At 38.8% G+C, this 22,810-nt stretch overlaps 1 protein-coding gene across 1 annotated transcript in view; it reads right to left on the bottom strand.

The window, feature by feature from the left end:
* Window positions 1-22,810, bottom strand: part of RNF24 (ring finger protein 24) — a 112,920-nt gene that overhangs the window by 42,949 nt on the left and 47,161 nt on the right. The gene's annotated exons all lie outside the window — the stretch shown is intronic.

Raw genomic sequence — 22,810 nt, 5'->3', positions numbered from 1 at the left:
CAGGCTCTCAGCTCAACTGGAAGTCTGCTTCTCCATCTTACTCTCCCTCTGTGCTCTCTCTCAAATAAATAAAATCTTAAAAAAAAAAAAAAGTAGCAGCATTAATAATAGTAAAATATTGGAAATAACAAATCTCATAAAGAGGCAGTGATTAAATATGTTGAATCACGTTACAGATTATGAGGTCATGAAAATCTGTTTTAGTAAATTTTAATGTCAAGGGCAATATAAAGATATATGGGAGAGGAGCCCAGGTGGCTCAGTGGGTTAAATGCCTGGCTCTTGATTGTGGCTCAGGCTGTAATCTCAGGGTCATGGGATTGAGCACTGCATTGGGCTTCACACTGGCGGGGGCGGGGGGGGGGGAGTCTGCTAGAGATTCTCTCCCTCTCCCTGCTCACACATGCACTCTCTCCCAAATAAATAAAGTTTTTTTTTTTTTAAAAAGACTTTATTTATTAATTTGTCAGAGAGAGAGAGAGAGAAAGTGTACAAGCAGTGGGAAGCAGCCTGATGTGGGACTTGATCCCAGGGTCTTGGGATCATGACCTGAGCTAAAGGCAGCTGCTTAACCAACTGAGCCACCCAGGTATCCCTAAATAAACACATCTTTTTTTTTTTTTTTTTAAGATTTTATTTATTTATTTGACAGACAGATCACAAGTAGGCAGAGAGTCAGGGAAGCAGGCTCCCTGCTGAGCAGAGAGCCCGATACGGGGCTCCATCCCAGGACCCTGGGATCATGACCTGGGCCGAAGGCAGAGGCTTTAACCCACTGAGCCACCCAGGTGCCCCAAATAAACACATCTTAAAAAAAAAAAAAAAAAGATATATGGGAAAAATTAAGCAGGCTATAGATTGTATATAAAATATCCCAATTCACCTCTGCCTTCGGCTCAGGTCACGATCTCAGGGTCCTAGGATCAAGCCCCGCATCCGGGCTCTCTGCTCAGCGGGGAGCCTGCTTCCCCCTCTCTCTCTGCCTGCCTCTCTGCCTGCTTGTATAATCTGTCAAATAAATAAAATAAAATAAAATAAAATAAATTCCAATTTTGGAAAAGGTTGAAAAAAATATGTACATACTGGTGTATATGTGTATATGGCAGAAAAAAGCTTGAGAGCCAACATGTCAATATGTTAACAGTGGCTTGTGGTTTACTAGTCATTTTGATTTTCTTCTTCTTTTTTTTTTTAACTTCCTTTATTAAGTTAGGCCCTGTTCTAAGCATTTTACTGGCTTTATTTTATCTTCACATAATACCTCTATAGGTAGGTATATAGATATATACCTACAGATAGGTAATATCTCCCATTTTATAGATAAGGACACCAAAGCTTGGAGAGTTTTGATCACATAGTCATGAGTGACCAAGTATGTACGGCAGCCAAGCCTTCTCCAACTCCAAAGCCAGTGAACCCATAGCCTATATGCTCTATGGTCTTTCTCTTGTGTTGATTTTATAATCAGAAAACAGCAAATATTGTTTACACATTTAAAAAGGGGCTATTTCTGTCAATTTGTTTGGTAATACTTAACCGATCACCACACAGTTCAAATTCCATGAGTGGAGGTTGCCCTCTCCATTGGATGATGAGTTTTAGTGATAAAGTGGCTCATCATGCCTTTTCATGAGAAATTTTCTCCTCATTGTGATTCATTACAAAAGAAAGAGCAACTGCCAGGCCTCGTTATCAAGATTACGTATTGATAACTGAGTTACAACAATGACTACTGCCAAAATCGAAACAAAACAAAGACCTACCAAACACTGCTATCTTTTATATAATGTAAGTTTAAAAAGTGTTTATAGATTTTTAGTATCTTTTTTGGTTCCCGGAAGAATATACTTATAGATACTACTGAGATACTAACTGGCTATATGCGAAATCTAATTGAGTTATTGCTTTAAAAAAATTTATTTTGAGAAAGTGCATATGCACACAGGCGTGGGGAGGGGCAGAAGGAGAGGGAGCAGACTCCCCACTGAGCATGGAGCTCAAGGCAAGGCTTGGTCCCATGACCTTGAGATCACGACCTGAGCTGAAATCAAGAGTCGGCACTTAACCAACTGAACCACCCAGGTGCCCCACAACTTATTACTTTTATTTATTACTTATTAATTTCCAGCTTCTAATAACTTATACCAGGAAGTCAACGCCTGCAAAGGACAACTTCATCCCAAGGAAACTCTTCTCTGAGAACTTCCATGCAAAAATAATGGGTAATATTTAATTTTGAACTTTTAGCAATTTTCTGCAAGTTGCTTTTTTACTCAGATACATAATTTCCCTTTTCCTACACTCAGATCATCTGGGAAGGGAAGGAAAGAGTTAAGAAGTATTTTATTGAATATATCTAGCACATACATTAGAGTGTTGTAAGAAAATTATAGCTGCACTAAACTTAACTCTTAAATCTCCACATCATTGAGAGGCCTCACTTGAGGACCCTTGTTACAGTGAAGACTTAGATGGCTGTCCTTCAGTCCCTTAGAAATATCCCTCACCAGACAAACTAGGCTTGGTAAAAGAACTCTCACCTTAGGAAATAAGAGATTAAACACCCATGCTAGAACGTTTAATAGAGAGGAAACAGGGAAACAGAAACTGGTATTGTAGAAACAGGGGCAGGTTTGCAGTCAGCAACTCTGGATATTGTTCCCAAGATATCACTAACTAGATGTCAGTAATAGGTCCATCTATATCTTAATTTTTTTCATCTTTCAAGTGGAAAAATGCCTATTCTATCAACTTCAAGGGATTCCTGGAAGGGAAAAAAAGACCATACATACTGAAGTATCTGAAAGAGTTAGTACAAAACACCAAGGTTTTAGTGCATTTGTGTGTGTGTGAGCACATTTTGGCAGGGATAAGGAGGAGGAGTGACATTAAGTAATAGAACATAAGGGGCACCTAGGTGGCTCAGGGGTTAAGCCTCTATCTTTAGCTCAGGTCATGATCTCAGGGTTCAGGGATCGAGCCTCGCATCGGGCTCTCTGCTCAGCGGGGAGCCTGCTTCCCCCTCTCTCTGCCTGCTTCTCTGCCTACTTGTGATCTCTGTCAAATAAATAAATAAAATTAAAAAAAAAAAAGTAAAAGAACATAAAAGAAGCCTTGACAAAGATCAAGTCTCTGGGAAGGATTTCACTAAACCAAGAGCTCCTTTCTCAGGGAACTCCTCTGCACATGCTGCCAAGCTTTGTGTCAAGTGCCCTGCCAGCCTGGTCCACAGAGGCAGGAACTGGAAACTTATTTTGGCTAAAGGCAGCCATCAATATAGGCCAGCAGGGAGTGTGTCAGTGGTGTGAGAATGTTGCCCTGCAGGAGTCCTTGCACTGGGTGGCATCATCAACAAACCTGAGGAATTCTGAACAGGTACAGAGACATGTAGAGTATGAAAGGTCGCACTGTCATTAGAAGAGGGAACAGATGTCTACCTCAGTGTTCCTGAGACGTGGCTACTTAGATTTTTCTGAGTTTCCCCTTCTTAGCAGCGCCTTACAACCTATTACCAGAGGGGTGGGGTTGGTAGAGGATAGCTGATGCAGAATACAATTTAGGAATTTTCTTCCATTCTTTTGATAATTTAATTGCTTAGCCACAATCGAAATTTTGGCCCAATAGTCTAAACAGATGGTGTATTGTTTCATAATGTTAATCCTAGTCTAGTGACACTTCAGTTTTATAATATTTTCATTGTAATATCTTTTCAGCATGAGCATTAATCTTTTACAATAAGGTCATTTTTTAAAAAGAAACACAACTGAGTCTGGGTGACTCAGTTGGTGAAGCAGCAGACTCTTGATTTTGGCTCAGGTCATGATCTTAGGGTTGGGGAGATCAAGTCCCATGTAAGGCTCTGTAAGCAAAAGGGAGTCTGCTTAAAATTCTCTCCCTCTCCCTCTGCCTCACCTGTGTGCTCTCTAAAATAAATGAATAAATCTTAAAAAAAAAATCCACTATTATCATCCTAGTAAAAAGCATACTTTGTTAGGTATTACAAATGTAAAAATTATTTAGGAGCTGCTCCTTGTGGGAGTGACAAAGAGAAATAGAACTGGTGGATCTTGGCATTTCTGATTTCATTTGCATGAAAGCCTTTTCCTCCTTATGAAATTCATAGCTCCTGATACTTCTAGTCTCAGTCTCAATTTCAAATAATCTAATCAGGTTATTTTAAAAAAGAAAAGAAGGGTGCCTGGGTGGCTCAGTTGGTTAAGCATCGGCCTTTGGCTCAGGTCATGACTCCAGGGTCCTAGGATTGAACACTGCATTGGGTTTCCTGTTCAGCAGGGAGCCTGCTTCTCCCTGTCCTGCTCCCCCTACCAGTGCATGCACTCCCTCTCTGTCGAACAAATAAAATCTTTAAAAAATTAAAAATTAAAAAGAAAAGAAAAGAACGAGGTGGGAAGAGCTAAGTATTTTATGTGCAGTGGGATTTCTCACCAATATACAAAAAGGACAGAGTACGAGATCTGGCTGCATAGATGACCTGAGTTTAACACAATGCACCACACAGCCAGAAAGGCTATAACAACAGTGTTTCTTGAAGTGTGTTTGGTAGCCACATTCTTCCTAGGCCAGTTCCTGTTCCCTAGATAATACCACATCATCTTCCTAGTAGTTAGCATTCTACTTTTGCTTTAAAAATGCTCAAAAAAACGGGATGGCGTTTCCTCAAGTAGTTAAAAATAGAGCTACCCTATGACCCAGCAATTGTACTACTAGGTATTTACCTCAAAGATTCAAAGGTAATGATCTGAAGGGCACCAGTACCCCAATGTTCATAGCAGAAATGTCCACAATAGCCAAATTGTGGAAAGAGCTGAGATGTCCATCAGCAAATAAATGGATAAAGAAGATATGGTGTATACATATATACAATGGTACATAACTCATCCATCAGAAAGGATGAATACTTACCATCTACACCAGTGTGGATGGAACTGGAGGGTATTTTGCTGAGCAAAATAAGCTAATCAGAGAAAGACAACTATCATATGGTTTCACTCATATCTGTTATATGAGAGACACCACAGAGGATCATAGGGGAAGGGAGGGAAAACTGAATGGGAAGTCATCAGAGAGGGAAAAGAACCACAAGACACTCTTAACTATAGGAAACAAACTAAGGGTTGTTGGAGGGGAGGTGGTTAGGGGGATGGGGTAATTGGGTGATGGGCATTAAGGAGGGCATGTGATATGATGAGCACTGGGTATTATATGCAATTGATGAATTACTGAACACTACAGCTGAAACTAATGATATACTATATGTAGGCTAACTGAATTTAAATTTTTAAAAATGCTCAGAAAAAGAGACACCAATAATTAGATTGCTGTATTATATAATTTATGGTTCACAAAACCATTAAAAAAAACCCACAAACTTTTGTCTTATAGTACAGAAGTCCAAGAAAAACTTAAAAATTATTTTAGATTTTTAAAATCTTTTTTTAATGAGACATAATTCACTTTAAGAAATGCACCCATATTGTGTATACAGGTTAAAGAGTTTGGACAAATGAATACACCCATATTACCACAACCCTAATCAAGACACAGAACATTTCCATTTACCCAGAAAGTTCCCTTGTACCCTTGTGCAGTTAACCACCACTCCCAACTACTGACCTGATTTCTATCACTACAGATTAATTTTCCTTATTCTAGAATTTCATAGTTAACTGGAATCACACAGTATGTACTCCTTTATGTTCAGCTTCTAGTCACTCAATAGATTCTTGAAAGACTCTTTTTAAAAAAAAAAAAGATTTATTTTGGAGAGAATGAGCACAAGTTGGGGATGGGGAAAAGGAAGTGAGAGAAGCTTGAGCAGACTCCATGCTGAGCATGGAGTCTGTCATGGGGCCTGATCTCACAACCCTGGGATCACAACTGAGCTGAAACCAAGAATCAGATGCTCAACTGACTGAGCCACCCAAGCGCCCCTGAAAGACTAGTAACAAACAGTTACAAAAAATATTTCACATTATATTCCCAGTTTGCTCTACTTGTATTATCTATAATTATAGTCTCTTTTAAAAAAATTTTTAAAAACATTTTATTTACTTATTTGACAGACAGAGATCACAGGTAGGCAGAGAGGCAGGCAGAGAGAGAGGAAGGGAAGCAGGCTCCCCGCTGAGCAGAGAGCCTGATGTGGGGCTTGATCCCAGGACCCCAGGATCATGACCCAAGCCAAAGGCAGAGGCTTAAACCCACTGAACCACCCAGGTGCCCCATACAATTATAGTCTCTTAAAGATTAACTTTGTCTTTGAATATATCAATTTTATGATTAATCCCTTGATATTTCTTTCTATACAGAACTCCTGGTTATCTTTTTAAGTTGTAATTGATTTCATGGAAGAAATTTTTATCACATCCTTTATATAGGTGTTCCTTTCCATTTTTTAAGTCTTCAGTGGAGCACATTCCTTCTACCTATTATTTTTTAAGTCTTCAGCAGAAGAAACATAAAACTTGATCCATTCAAAAAAAAAAAAAAAAAAAAAAACTTGATCCATTCATGTTTTGTCCTAATCAAATTCTATGAGAAAATAAGAACTCTGAGGTGCTCAGGAATGAAACAGTGAAGCCCCTTTTATGGTGAGGCATCTGCTGATACGGGAAAGTCTCCAGGGGCTAGGAGAAAAGAACTCCTCCTCAGAATCCCGCCCAGGTGGGCTCCTTTATTAAGCCAGGAGGGAATACAAAGGAAGTGGACATGCATAGAATTCTTTATTTCACTGCTGTTGTTCTTTGATTACTTTCACCTTTTATTTCCATAGAATCATGGAAAAAAAAAAACCTTTGCATCTATGGACCTATACATCTGTTGGTGGGAAACAGTACGACTAATGAACACATAACATGATCAACACCTGGGACTGCTTAAACAGAATTTTTTTTCATTTATTTTGCTGCTTTTATTTCATTCCCTATTTAAAAAGTAATTTTCTTCTCAAATACATTCTGAGAATTCTCATCAACTCATTCTCCGTTTTTGTATCTTTGGAATTTTGTATCTTTTGAGTAGACTTTCCTCTTTCTTCGAACTTTATGCTTTACTTTGTTAATGCTTGGTAAAATTTCTCTGGAGTACTCTTTGGATCTCTAAATACATGACTTCTGTTCTTGATACATTACCTTTATGATGCTGCTTGCATATGTTTCCAGCCTGTATACTACCAATTCTTTTTTCATTGTAATCCTCTATATCTTTTAAATTGATGTATTTACTCCAGGATGGAGAAGCCCACATAGCAAGCAAGAGGACTGACCAGGAAGCTTCATCTCCTTCCCTGGTTAGTAGCATTTACTAGTAGAGGTTGTTGGTCACATTATGTCAAACACACCAAAGGGAGGAGTTAAGGTGATGGAGTTACAATAGGGTGACCATGAGCTTGCCTGGTCCCTCAAACATAGATGGATCAAAATCAAATCATTTTGAACAGTTAGGAAATCGATCTGAGGATTAAGAAAACAATCTGCACAATCGGAGAGAGAGAGAGAATGGCAGATGTGAGATTCAGAGCTGTGAACTGGGGAACAAAAAAGCTGCAGTGCCGTGAAGTGGAGGGAGTACTTTTTGCAGAGAAAAGTTGGGGAGAAAGAGAGAGCAGGAAAGAGAGCAGCGCATAGGGTTCGCACAATATGCTGTGATGAGGGGATCCCTTGGGTCACACTGGGACAGATTACTCCCCTTCCTCGAGTACATTTGGAAGAGGGTATTTTTTTGCCTCTCCAAAGACAAAGTCTCCTCTGCCGGGAGCCACTGAGTGACTGTTCAACAGCATAAAACAGGCACAGGCAGAGGGCAGATAACCTGGTTGCAGTTTTTCTGCTGTGTGTCACAACAGACTCCAGCCACCAAGTGCAGCCTTGCGAGTGCTTTTCTGGGACACAACAGTACCTGGTACACAGCAAAGCCCTCTTTGTGGGGAAGGGATTGAGTCCATGCTTTGCTGGGCCCTTTAGGATTTGGAGGTTTTCTTTTCTTCTTCCTTCCTTTCTTTTCTTTCCTTCCTTCCCTTTCCTTCTTTTCCTTCCTTCCTCCCTCCCTCTCTTTTCTCTTTCCTCCCTCCCTTTCTTGTCTTTTTCTTCTTCCTCCTCTTCCTCTTTTTCTTCCTCTTCTTCTTTTTTTTAATGTAGCCTGCAGCCCAAGGTGGGGCTTGAACTCATGACCCGGAAATCAAGATCTGAACCAAGACTAAGAGTAAGACACTTAAAGGACTGAGCCACCCAGGTGCTCCAGATTTGGAGTTTTGAATCCCAGCCACTGGCCAGAGATAAAACAGAACTGTAGTGCTGGGTAGGCCGGTGGCCAGGTACAAAGAGGAAGGGCAGGGATCTGACAAAAGCCTGGGACACAGGAGAGGAGGCTGTTTGCTTTTCTGTGAGGGCCTCCTGAATAGTGGGGGGCAGGAATTCCCCTTCACTCTCTGGGAGGAGAGGGCAGGGTGATGATGTCATCTTCCACCACTCCCCACATCCCAGCACAGTTAGACTTTAGAGAGAAACAGAGCCTCCAGTGAAGGCTGGAGTTGCTTACAGCAAACCCTGCTCCCTACAGCCCACAGGGGTATCTTTATAAGGATGGGTCTGATTGTGAGCCAGCACAGAGGACCTCTCTCTCAGGCCAACACACGCCCCTTGCATGTAGCAATTCTACCCATCATAGAGTGCTCAAAAGCATCAGCCTCAGTTCTGGTGGAAATAGAACCAGGCCTTTTAAATTTTTTAAAAATATTTTTATTTGGTTTTTCCCTCCCTTCTTTTTCTTTGGCATCAGCCGTATAGGTTTTTGTTCATTTGTTGGATTGTTTGTTTCTTTTTTTTTGGATCAGGCTTTTTTTTTCTTTTTCTTATTTCTTTTCTTTTTTCCTTCTTTATTATTCTTTGGAATCAAGCTTATAGTTTATTGTTTGTTTGCTTTTTTGCTCCTTTTCCTATGCTTGGATTAGGCCTTTTTTCCTTTTTCAGGCTTATATTAATAAACAAATCAAAGTACATCTAGTTAAAGGTCCAAATACCCTCATCCCACCACCCTGCCCCCAGCAAGCAAGAAGACTGCTGAGATAAAAGACCTAAAAAGTGTTCAGGGCAAAATGAAAAATACTATAACTGAGATGCAAAACCGACTGAATGTAATCACAACAAGGATGGAAGAAGGAGAGGATTGAATAGGTGATATAGAAGATAAAATTATAGAAAATAACACAGCTGAAAAGAGGAGGGAAAGAAAATTATGAGATCACAAATGTAGACTCTGTGAACTCAGAGATTCTGCAAAGCACAATAATATCTGTATTACAGGAGTCCCAGAAAAGAGAGCGGGAAAAGGGGCAGGTTTATTTGAACAAATATTAGCTGAGAACCTCCTTAATCTGGGGAAGGACACAGGCATTCAAGTCCAAGAGGCACAGAGAACTTTTGAAATCAACAAAAACAGGTCAACTCCAAGACATATCATAGTGAAACTTGCAAAATACAAAGTTAAAGAGAATTCTGATAGCAGCTAGAGACATATATCCTTAGCCTACAAGGGTAGACACATAAGGTTAGCAGCAGACATGTCCACAGAAACTTGACAGGACAGAAAGGCGTGACATGATATATTCAATGTGCTAAATGCTAAATGGGAAAAATATGCAGTCAAGAATACTTTATTTGCCAAGGCTGTCATTCAGAATAGGAGGAGAGAGAAAAAAAAAGAATAGGAGGAGAGATAAAGAGTTTCCAGGACAAGCAGAAACTAAAGGAGTCTGTGACCACTAAACCAGTCCTGCAAGAAGTATTAATGGGGAAATCTATGGGGAAAAAAAGACCAAAAGTAACAAAGACTACAAAGGAACAGAGAACATCACCAGAAACACCAACTTTACAGGTAACACTATGGCCCTAAAATCTTTCAATTATCACTCTGAATGTAAATGGAGTCAGTGCTATAATCAAAAGACACAGTGTAACAGAATGGATTAAAAAACAAGACCCTCTGGAATTGCTCTGCTGGGGGGTTGCTGCGGGGAGGTGGGATTGGGGGAGGGGGAGCGGGCTATGGACATTGGGGAGGGGAAGCGAACCATAAGAGACTATGGACTCTGAAAAACAACCTGAGGGTTTTGAAGGGTCAGGGGTGGGAGGTTGGGGCAACCTGAGGGTTTTGAAGGGTCAGGGGTGGGAGGTTGGGGGAACAGGTGGTGGGTAATGGGGAGGGCACGTTTTGCATGGAGCACTGGGTGTTGTGCAAAAAGAATGAATACTGTTACGCTGAAAAAATAAATAAAATGAGAAAAAAAAAAAAGTGCTGGCTTCAGAGCCACACTCAAAAAAAAAAAAAAAAAAAAAAAAACAAGACCCATCAATATGCTGCTTACAAGGGACTCAATTTAGACCCAAAGAAAGTTGGAAGTGAGACCCATTGGAAGTGAGGGGGTAGAGAACCATCTATCATGCTAATGAATGACAAAAGAAAGCCAGAATACCATACTTATATCAGACAAACTAGACTGTAAAACAATAACTGTAACAAGAAATGAAGGAGGGCATTATATCATAATCAAGGGGCCTATCCAACAAGAAGATCTAACAATTATATATATTTAGGTGCTCCCATATTGGGGGCATAAATATTTATATCAATTAAAAACAAACATAAACTCATTGATAATAATACAGTAATAGTAGGGGTCTTTAACATTCCACTTACAGCAATGGACAGATCATCTAAGCAGAAAATCAGTAAGAAATAATGGCTTTGAATGACAAATTAGACCAGATAGATTTAACAGATATATTCAGAACATTTCATCCTAAAGCAGCAGAATGCACATTCTCTTTGAGTGCACATGGAACATTCTCCAGAACAGATCACATACTGGGTCATAAATCAGCCTGCAACAAGAACAGAAAGACTGAGAATATACCAAGTGTATTTTCAGACCACAACACTAATGAAACCTGAAGTCAACCACAAGAAAAAATTTAGAAAGACCATAAACACAAAGAGGTTAAAGGACATCCTACTAAAGAATGAATGGGTTAACCAGGAATTAAAGAAAAAATTAAAAAGTACATGGAAGCAAATGAAAATGAAAACACGACAGTTCAAGATCTTTGGGACGCAGAAGAGGCGATTATAAGAGGAAAACATATACCAATACAGGCCTTCATCATGAAGCAAGAAAATTCTCAAATACATAACGTAACCTTACACGGATTGGAGCTAGGAAAGAACAGCAAATAAAGCCTACAGCCAGCAGAAGAAGGGAAATAATAGAGATTAGAGCAGAAATAAACAACATAGGAACAAATAAACAAAAAACCCTAATAGAACAGATCAGTGATACTAGGAGCTGGTTCTTTGAAAGAATTAATAAAATTGATAACGCCCCAGCCAGACTTACAGAAAAAAAAGGTCCCAAGTAAATAAAATCATGAATGAAAGAGGAGAGATCACAACCAACACCACAGAAATACAAATAATCATAATAATATTATTAGCAATTATATGCCAACAAATTGGGCAATCTGGATGAAATGGACAAATTCCTAGAAACATACAAACTACTGAAACTGAAACAGAAAGAAATAGAAAATTTGAACAGACCTGTAATCAGCAAAGAAATTGAGTCAGTAATCAAAAATCTCCCAACAAACAAAAGTCCAGGGTCGGGTGGCTTTCCAGGAAAATTCTACCAGCCATTTAAAGAACAGTTAATACCTATCCTTCTCAAATTGTCCCAAAAAAATAGAAAGGGAAGGAAAACTTCCATACTCAATGAGGCCAGCATTACCTTGATTCCAAAATCAGACAAAGACCCCATCAAAAAGGAGATTTATAGGCCAATATCCTGAGGAACATGGATGCAAAAATTCTCAACAAGATACTAGCAAATCAAATCCAACAATACATTAAAAGAATTATTCATTATGATCCAGTGGGATTTAACACTGGGTTGCAGAGCTGGTTCAAGAGTCCCAAATCAATCAATGTGATATACAACATTAATAAAAGAAAGGATAAGAACCATATGATTGTCTCAATAGATGCAGAAAAAGCATTTAACAAATACAGCACCCATTTGTGATAAAAACTTCAGGAAAGTAGGGATAGATGGAACATAGTTTAACATCTTAAAAGCCATATTTTAACATCTTAAAAACCCACAGCTCATACCATCCTTAATTGGGAAAAACTGAGAGCTTTTCCTCTATGCTCAGGAACAAGACAAGGACGTCCACTCTCACCATTATTACTTAACACAGTACCAAAAGTCTTAGCCTTAGCAATTAGACAACAAAAAGAAAGAAAAAGCATCCAAATTGGCAAGGAAGAAGTTACACTTTCACTATTTGCAGACAACATGATACTCTATGTAGAAAACCCAAAAGGGGTGCCTCGGTGTCTCAGTTGGTTAAGCGTCTGCCTTTGGCATGATCCCAGGGTCCTGGAATCAAGCCCCTTGTTAGGCTCCTTGCTCAGTGGGGAGTCTGCCTCTCCCTTTCTATCTGCCTCTTCCTTTCCATCTGCCTCTCCCCCAGCTCATACTCTCTCTCTCAAATAAAAAAAATCAGAACGGAAGAAAGAAAGAAAGCCAGCCAGCGAGCCAGAAAGATTCCACCAAAAATTTGCCAGAACTAATACATGAATTCAGCAAAGGCACAGGATATAAAACCAACATACAGACATCTATTGCATTTCTTACACCAATCATGAAGTAGCAAAAAAGAAATCAAGGAATTAACCCCATTTACAATTGCACCAAAAACCATAAAATACCTAGGAATAAACCCAGCCAAAGCGATAAAAGATCTGTACTCTGAAAACTATAGAACATTTATGAAAGAAATGAAAGAGGACAAAAAGAAATGGAAAAACATGTCATGCTCATAGATTGGAAGAACAAATATTAAAATGTCTATACTACCCAAAGCAATCGACACATTCAATGCAATCCCTATCAAAATACCACCCGAATTTTTCACAGAGCTAGAACAAACAATCCTAAAATCTGTATGGAACCATAAAAGACTGAAAAGCCAAGGCAATCCTGAAAAAGAAAATCAGAGGGAGGCATCATGATTCCTGATTTCAAGCTGATTACAAAGCTGTATTCATCAAGATGGTTTGGTACTAGCACAAAAACTGACACATAGATCAATGGAACAGAACAGAGAACCCAGAAATGGACCCAGAATTATATGGTCAACTAATCTTTGACAAAGCAGAAAAAAATAACGGAAAAAAGTCTTCAACAAATGGTGCTGGGAAATCTGGACAGTGACATGCAGAAGAATGAAACTGGACCACTTTCTTACACTAGACACAAAAATAAATTCAAAATGGATTTTGAATGTAATACAGGAAACCATCAAAATCCTAGAGAAGAAAACAGGGAGCAACCTCCTTGACCTTGGCCCCAGAAACTTCTTACTAGACACATCTCCCAAGGCAAGAGAAATGAAAGCAAACATGAACTATTGGGACTTCATCAAGATAAGCTTCTGCATAGTGAAGGAAACAATCAATAGAATTAAAAGGCAGGCTACAGAATGGCAGAAGAGATTTGCTAAGAATATATTTGATAAAGGATTAGTATCCAAAATCTGTAAAGAACTCATCAAACTAAACACCCAAGACACAAATAATCCAGTTAAGAAATGGGCAGAAGACATGACTAGACAATTCTCTTTTTTCTTTTTGGAATAGACACTTTTCCAAAGAAGAGATTCAGATGGCTAACAGACACATGAAAAGATGCTGAACACCACTCATCATCAGGGAAATACAAATCAAAACCACGATGAGATACCACCTCACACCTGTCAGAACAGCTAAAATAAACAACATAGGAAACAAGAGGTATTGGCAAGGATGCAGAGAAAGGGGAGCCCTCTTGCACTGTTAGTGGGAATGCAAACAGGGGCAGCCACTCTGGAAAACCGTATGGAGCTTCCTCAGAAAGTTAAAAATAGAACTATCCTATGACCTAGCAATTGCACTACTAGGCATTTATCCAAAGGATACAAAAATACAGATCGAAGGGGTAGATGCACCCAATGTTTACAACAGCATTATCAACAATAACCAGATTATGAAAAGAGCCCAAATGTCCATCGACTGATGAATGGATAAAGAGTGGTATACATACAAAGTGGAATATTACTTGGCAATCAGAAAGAATGAAATCTTGCCATTTGCAATGATGTGAATGGAACTGAGTGTATTATACTAAGTGAAATAAGTCAGAGAAAGACAAATACATGATTTCACTCATATGTGGAATTTAAGAAACAAAACAGATGAGCATGAGGAAGGGAAGGAAACAAGATAAAAACAGGGAGGCAAACAAGAAGGCTTTTTAAAAAAAAATATTTATTTATATTAAAGAAAGGGGACAGCAGGGGTAGAGGGAGAGGGAAAGAGAAATTCTTTAGTAAACTCCCCACCCAGCATGGAGCCTGACATGGGGCTCAATCCCATGACCCCGAGACCATGACCTGAGATCAAGAGCCGGATTCTCAACAAGCTGAACCACCCAGGCACCCCAAGAGACTCAAATACAGAGAACAGACTAGGGTTGCTAGAGGGGAGGTTGGTGGGGGGTGGACTAAATGCATTATGGGCATTAAGGAGGATACTTGCTGGGATGAGCACTGGGTGTTATGGGTATGTGATGAATCACTAAATTCTTCTGAAACCAATACTACATTATATGTCAACTAACTGGAATTTAAATTAAAAAAAAAAAAAAAGACCAAACCACCAAACTCTAGCCTAATTCGACAAAGAACTGAGTGCCAGGTCTGTGGTAAAGAAAGGAGGTAAGAAAAACGTGTTCAAAGAGATCTGACATGACAATGTCATTCACTTCAGAATTCTGCCTAAAGTTTGGAATTTTCCCAGAAACCGGGAGAAAATTAGTTTCTTCTGTTTCCATTTCTATCTTCTGCATGGCCCTTTTAAAAAATCTAGCTATGGACGGTGCCTGGGTGGCTCAGTGGGTTAAAGCCTCTGCCTTCGGCTCAGGTCGTGATCCCAGAGTCCTGGGAGCAGAACCCATATCGGGCTCTCTGCTCGGCAGGGAGCCTGCTTCCTCCTCTCTCTGCTTGCCTCTCTGCCTACTTATGATCTCTGTCAAATAAATAAATGAAATCTTAAAAAAAAAGTCTAGCTATGGAATAAGAAGTAGGCTCTTGGGTCTGCTCTATATTAGGTACAGGAACTTAACTACCATTTTAAAATTAAGTGTATAGTGAGGGATACACTTTGGGCTTCCAAAAGCAAACCTGGCAAACATAGTTTGAACTGGGGCACATTAACAAATTTGGGGACGTTCTAATGTCCAACTTGTTTCAAAAAGTTTTACCCTTAATTAGCTCTATTAAAAAGGAAGACAATATGATTTATCATATCAAAGGCTTTATTACCAAAGGTTGTAATTAAACAGTTAACCATAATTTTATTAATGTTTTTCATTACAACTATACTGGAAACTCCCAGATACCAGAATCTGGTGTTTTGATCATTTTGGTATCCCTAGCAACTAGGATGTGCCCAGGATATATTTATTAAACAAAAGATTAAGTAATGGGGGGCGCCTGGGTGGCTCAGTGGGTTAAAGCCTCTGCCTTCAGCTCGGGTCATGGTCCCGGGGTCCTGGGATCGAGCCCCGCATCGGGCTCTCTGCTTGGCAGGGAGCCTGCTTCCTCCTCTCTCTTTGCCTGCCTCTCTGCCTAGTTGTGATTTCTCTCTGTCAAAGAAATAAAAAATTAAAAAAAAAATTAAGTAATGGTATAAATAAATAATAATAATGATATATGTACATGTTCAAATGAAAACTCTTGAAAACACATTTCAATGCCTTTCATATTGTCCCAAATGCCATTTTAGCATCTGAGAAGCCTTTTTGCAATAATCTAAAAGTTTCAGTTTCCAAAATACTCAGTTCCCAATCTTTTTCTCCTTATTAGCTTTGAGATAGAATTTATGTACTATACAATTTAAATGTACCTTATTTTTAAGATTTTATTTACTTATTTGACAGAGAGAGAGAGAGAGAGATCACAAGTAGGCAGAGAGGAAGGAGGAAGCAGGCTCCCAGCTGAGCAGAGAGCCCGATGCGGGGCTCGATCCCAGGACGCTGGAATCATGACCTAAGCCGAAGGCAGGCTTTAACCCACTGAGCCACCCAGGCGCCCCTAAATGTACCTTATTTTAAGTGTACACTAATTTTTAGTAAACTTAGAGTTGTGCAATGAACACGATAACCTGATTTCAGATTATTTTTATCATCCCCAAAGGAAAATGCACCCATTAGCTGTCATTCCCTTTTCCCACCCTGAGGGAACTACTAATCCACTTGTCTCTAAAGATTTCCCTTTTCTGGATATTTTATGTAAGTGTAATCATTCAATTTGTGCTGGCTTCTTTTATTAATGTCTTCTAGGTATAGCCCATATTAGTACTTTGTTCCTAATTTTTATTGACAAATAGTAGGTGCCTGGCTAGCTCGGTAGAGCATGAGACTCTTATTGACAAATAGTGTTTCATTTTAAGGATAAACTACATTTTTTTTTAAGATTTTATTTATTTATTTGACAGAGATCACAAGTAGGCAGAGAGGCAGATAGAGAGAGAGGAGGAAGCAGGCTCCCTGCTGAGCAGAGAGCCCGATGCGGGGCTTGATCCCAGGACACTGGGATCGTGACCTGAGCCGAAGGCAGAGGCTTTAACCCACTGAGCCACCCAGGCGCCCTAAACTACATTTTCTTTATTCTCTTACCAGTTGATGGACATTTGGAGTGTTTCTACTTTCTAGCTATTATGAATAATGCTGCTATGGACATCAATGTGAAAATTTTGTTTGGACATATTTTCACTTCTCTTGGGTATATTCCTGGGGTGGAAGGTTGGGTAATATGATAGCTTTATGTTTAATCTTTGAAGGAATTGCCAGGCTATTTTCTAAAGTAGCTGTACCATTTTACAATCCTAGTAGCAATGTATGAGGGTTCAAATTTCTTCACATCCTCTCCAAACTTATCTTTGTGCTTTTAGCCATCCTAGGGGATGTGAAGTGATATCTCATAATGGTTTTAATTTGCATTTCCTTAATGATTAGTGATGCTGAGCATCTTTTCATGTGCATTTGGCCACTGTGTATCGTCTTTTGTGAACTACCTATTTAAATCCTCTGCCCAATTTTATACTGTTTTTTTAAAATTATTATTCAGTTGTATGAGTTCTTTATATATTTTGGATACAAGTGCTTTATCAGATACATGGCCTGTCAAACTTGTCTCCAAGTTATGGGCTTGCCTTTTCCCTTAAATGGTGTCTTCTGAAGCATAAACAGTTTTAATTTTGATGTTTATTTTATCAATTTTGACTTTTATTGCTTATACTTCTGGTGTTATATCTAAGAAATCTTTGCTTGACTCAGGGTCATAAAGATTTACCCCTATGTTTTCTTTTACAAGTATACAGTTCTAGCTATATAATCTTTAAGCTCTATGATCTATTTTGAATTCATGTTATATATGGCACAAGGCAAAGGTCTAAATTAATCATTTTACATGTCCTAGTTGGATATCTAATTGTCCTAGCACTATTTGTTGAAAAGACAACCCTTGTCCTATCGAATTGCCTTGGGACCTTAATGGAAAATCAGTTGACCATAAACATAAGGATTTACTTCTGGACTCTGAATTATTTCATTGATCTGTATGTCTACCTTTATTCCAGTATCACACAGTCTAGATTGCTGTAACTTTGGGGTAAGTTTTAGAATCAAAAAGTGAAGTCCTCCAACTTTGTTCTTTTTTTTTTTTTTTTTAAAAGATTTTTTTATTTGACAGAGAGAGATAAAGAGAGCGCAAGTAGGGGGAGCAGCAGGCAGCTGGAGGGGAAGAAGCATACTCCTCACTGAGCAGGGAGCCCAGTGTGGGTATGGATGGCAGGACCCTGGGATCACGATCTGAGCTGAAGGAAGATGTTTAACTGACTGAGCCACCCAGGCACCTCTGACTTTGTTCTTTTTCAACATTGTTTTGACTATTTGGTTCTCTGTTATTTCAGATTTACAATCAGCTCGTGGGTTTCTGCAAAAAAGCCAGCTGGGATTTTGAAGGAGATCGCTTTAAATTTATAAATTTGGGAAGAATTGCCATGACGATAATGTCCTCAAATACATGAAGATGGAATTTCTCTCCATTTATTTAGATTGTCTTTGATTTTTTTTTTCTTTTAAAGATTTTATTTCTTTATTTGACAGAGAGAGAGAGAGATCACAAGTAGGCAGAGACACAGGCAGAGAGTGAGGGGGAAGCAAGCTCCCTGCCAAGCAGAGAGCCAGATGCAGGGCTCGATCCCAGGACCCTGGGACCATGACCTGAGCCGAAGGCAGAGGCTTTAATCCACTGAGCCACTAAGGCGCCCCGTCTTTGATTTTTTTAAGCCATATTTTGTGGTTTTCAGTGTACAAATCTTGCACTCCTTTTGTTAAATTTATTCCCAAGTAATTTATTCTTTTTAATGCCATTGTGATTGGAATTTTATTTTATTTTTTTCAGCATAACAGTATTTATTGTTTTTGCACGACACCCAGTGCTCCATGCAATACGTGCCTTCCCCATTACCCACCACCTGGTTCCCCCAACCTCCCACCCCCCGCACCTTCAAAACCCTCAGGTTATTTTTCAGAGTCCATAGTCTCTCATGGTTCACCTCCCCTTCCAATTTCCCTCAACTTCCTTCTCCTCTCCATCTTCCAATGTCCTCCATGTTATTTGTTATGCTCCACAAATAAGTGAAACCATATGATACTTAACTCTCTCTGCTTGACTTATTTCACTCAGCATAGTGATTGGAATTTTTAAATTTGTTGTGGATTGTCCAATCTTTATATAGAGAAATATACTAATTTTCTGTATAATGATCGTATATCCTGTGACCTTACTGATCTCACTTTTTAGGGTTCCCTCCACTTTGAGATTCCTTAGTATTCCCTATATCTAGCATCACTTTGTCTGTGAATAAAGGTAGCTTTACATCTTTTTTCTAATCTGAAGGTATTTCTTTTTTTTTTTTCCCTGACTGAATGGACTAGAATCTCCAGTACAATGTTGAAAAGTAGTAGTGAATGCAGATATCCTTTCCTTGTTTCCAGTCTTAGAGGAAAAAAAATTTAGTCTTTCACAATTATGATGTGAGCTACAGGATTTTACGTATAATTTTTTTGTATAAGTTTCTGCTATTCCTAATTTGTCGAGAGTATTTAATCATAACAGTCTATTATGTTAATTGTTTTCTGATGTTAAGTTAACCTTGCATTTCTGGTTAACTCAGTCACAATCATTTTTATATATTGCTGGAATAAGTTTGGTAGTATTTTGTGGAGGATTTTTGCAGCTATAGTCATAAAAGATACTGGTTTGTGTTTTCTTTTCTTGTGATGTTTTGTTTGGCTTTGGTATCAGGCTAATACCCAGGATACCAGGGTATCATCTTTAGAAAAACATATTGGTCTCATAGAATGAGTTGTGAAGTGACCCTCTGCCTCTGTTTTCTGAAAGAATTTGTGAAAAATTGGCATTATTTCTCCTTTAAATGTTTAGTAAAATTCAGTAAGGCCATATGGCTTTTGTGGAAAGATTTGGTAAGTTTTCCAATTTGTTTTCTTTGTGGAAAGGCTTGGTAAGTTTTTCAATTTGTTTACCTGTTATAGGCCTATTCAGGATTTTTTTCTTGAGTCAGTTTGGTAATTTGGGTCTTTCTAAGAATATGTTCATTTCATCTACATTTAAAAGTTTATTGACACAAAGTTGCTCATAGTATCCCTTTATAATTCTTTTAATTTTTGTAAGATTGGTATTGTGTGTCCTCTTTTATTCTGGATTTTAAAATTTTTATCTTTCTTTTTACTTGACCAGTCAAGCAGCAAATGATTATTATAAAAGTGATTCTTTTGAATATAATTTTCAAAATTTTAGTCTGTCACAACTTAAGAGTACATACTGTGCATGTGCTTAAACATTTTTTTTAGGTGAAATTTACCTAACATAAAATTAACCATTTTAAAGTGAGTAATTCCATTGGTATTTAGTGCCTTCACAATGTTGTGCAACTATCGCCTCTATCTAAGTCTAAAACATTTCATCATTCTAAATTTAAAGACACCCTGTATCTATGAAACATTCCTTATATCTCCCAGCCCTGGCAGCTACCAAACTATTTTTTCTTTCTATGGATTACCTGTTCTGGATATTTCATATACATAGATTCACATGATATATTACTTTTGTAATATACTTGTATCTGATTTCTTTCTTAGCATGCTTTTGAGGTTTTATCCATATTGTAGCATGTACCAGTACTTCATTCCTTTTTATGGTTAAATAATATTCCATTGTACGTATATATCACAGTTTGTTTACCCATTCATTCGTCGATGGATATTTGGGTTCTTCCACCTTTTGACTACTGTGAATAGTGCTATGAACATTTGTATACAAGAATTTGCTTGAGTATCTGTTTTCAGTTCTTTTGGGTATATTCCTAGAAGTAGAATCAGTGGATCATATGTATTACTATATTTACCTTTAAGGAATCACCAAACTGTTTTCCACAGTGGCTATACCATTTTATACCCCCACCAGTAATGTACAAAAGATTCATTCAACTTCCTTCATAGTCTCACTAACATTTTTTATTTTCTGCAATTTTTATTTATAAAGTGGTATTTCACTGAGGTTTTGATTTGCATCTCCCTAATGACTAATGATGTTGAATGTCATTTTGTGTGGTTATTTCATTTGTCTATCTTCTTTGGAGAATGTCTGTTTAAGTCCCTTGCCCATTTTTTAATGGCTAAAAATGGCCATTTTTAAAACCGTTATTAGACACATGGTTTACAATTATTTTCTCCCACTGTGTAGTTTCCTTTTACTTTCTTGATAATGTCCTTCAATGTACAAAAAAATTAAATTTTGATGAAGTCAAATTTATCTTGTAAGCTTTTTTTTTTTTTTTCCTTTTGTGGTTTGTGCTTTTGGTGTCATACCTTGCAATCTCCAAGGTCATGTAGATTTACCTCTATGTTTTCTTCTAAGAGTTTTCTAGTTTCAGTTCTTAATTTTAGGTCATTGGTCCATTTTGAGTTAATTTTTTGTGTAAGATATGTGAAAGGGGTCCAACTTTATTCTTTTGCATGTGAATACCCAGTTGTCCTAGCATCATTTGTAAGAGTATTATTTACCCATTGAATGATCTTCACACTCTTGTCAAAAACTAATTGGCCATAGATAGATGGGGTTATTTGTGGACTCTCAAATTTGTTCCAATGGTCTGTGCCAATACCACATTGTTTTGATTACTATAGCTTTGTAGTAAGTTTTGAACTGTGTAGGTTTGAAGTGTAGGTCTTCCAACTCTGTTCTTTTTCAAAACTGTTTTGGCTTTTTGGGGCCCTTTACAATTCCACAAGAATTTGAGGACTGGCTTTTCCATTTCTGCAAAAAATAAATTGAAATTTTGATAGAGATTACACTGACTCTATAGATTACATTGGGTAATCCCCCATTATTTTGGTTTGTGCTGATTCTCAGGTGGACTTGCCCTACTGGAGACACACCTATTGGGTACGGGGTGGGGGTGGGGGCTGGTGTAAGTGGTGCTGGTCTCCACTTGGTGCTGCTGTTTAGCTCAATGAGGTTAGTCCTTGCTGATGGGTGGGTTCCGGCTACAAAATGGTGTTGTCAACCTGCTCTCTCATTCCAGAGCTGAGAGTTTCTGCCTGCCACTCTTAAAGAAGCCTTCAAAGAAGAGCAAACAATCATCCTTCTTGTGTCCCCAGTTTCTGTCAGATACTTGCCTTCAGCCTGTGTTGGAGTGGTCTGCCTGCCAGGTGGCACCATGCTTCTGTGTTTTATCTCAGGTGCGCAGCTAGGTTTCACAATTTCAAATTTTAGGGACTCCTGTAGGTGTGGATGCTGATCCTCTGGAGGAGGGTCTTGCTGTTTTTTTGTGTGTTTTTTGTTTTTGTTTTGTTTTGTTTTGTTTTTGTCATTGGCTGGCCAGTCCTGGTAAAGCACCCGCACAACCACGTGCATTGGTTTGGAGTTTATGGCAAAGCAGAGCTAAAAAGCCAGCACCCAGGCTCACTGCCCTCAGGCAGCAACCCGCTCATATGCCTGGGAACAGTGCAGCACGTTGGCACCACTCCTTCTTGCAACCCATGGGATCCTCAGTCCATGCTATCCAGTCCCGCATCCCCACCCTCCTTCCCCACTGGAGCACCTTAAATTTAAGCCAGACATGACCCCGGTGGTGGTGGACTTCTAAAACTTCAGATTTTGTACTCCACTGCTTCTAATACCTTGCAGTAGTCTGCAAGCAGGGCTCCTACCCTCCACAGAACCTGCAATTCTTATCTCCCCCAAATCAACTCTCTGCAGTTCCTACCTTCCATGATTTACTTTTGTAGACTTGCAGATTTGTTCTTTCACTCCTTTTTTAAAATTTTAAAACATTTCCCCCTAATTGCTATTTTATTGACATGATTGTAGATTCATAGGCAGTTTAAGAAATAATAGATCCTTTGTATATTTTGCCAAGTTTCCCACAGTACTAACATTTCACCATATAAAATCACAACCATATTGGGGTACCTGAGTGGCTAAGTTGGTTAAGTGTCTGCCTTTGGCTCAGGTCACAATCTCAGGGTCCTGGGATCAAGTCTCATGTCGAGCTCCCTGCTTAGCAGGCAGTATGCTTTTCCCTTTCCCCCTATCCATCCATCCTC

The sequence above is a fragment of the Meles meles genome, chromosome 16, assembly GCF_922984935.1.
Source record: "Meles meles chromosome 16, mMelMel3.1 paternal haplotype, whole genome shotgun sequence".
In the NCBI taxonomy this organism is placed as follows: Eukaryota; Metazoa; Chordata; class Mammalia; order Carnivora; family Mustelidae; genus Meles; species Meles meles.
Note: the sequence above shows the minus strand (reverse complement) of the source record. Positions and strands in the feature narration are given on the sequence as shown.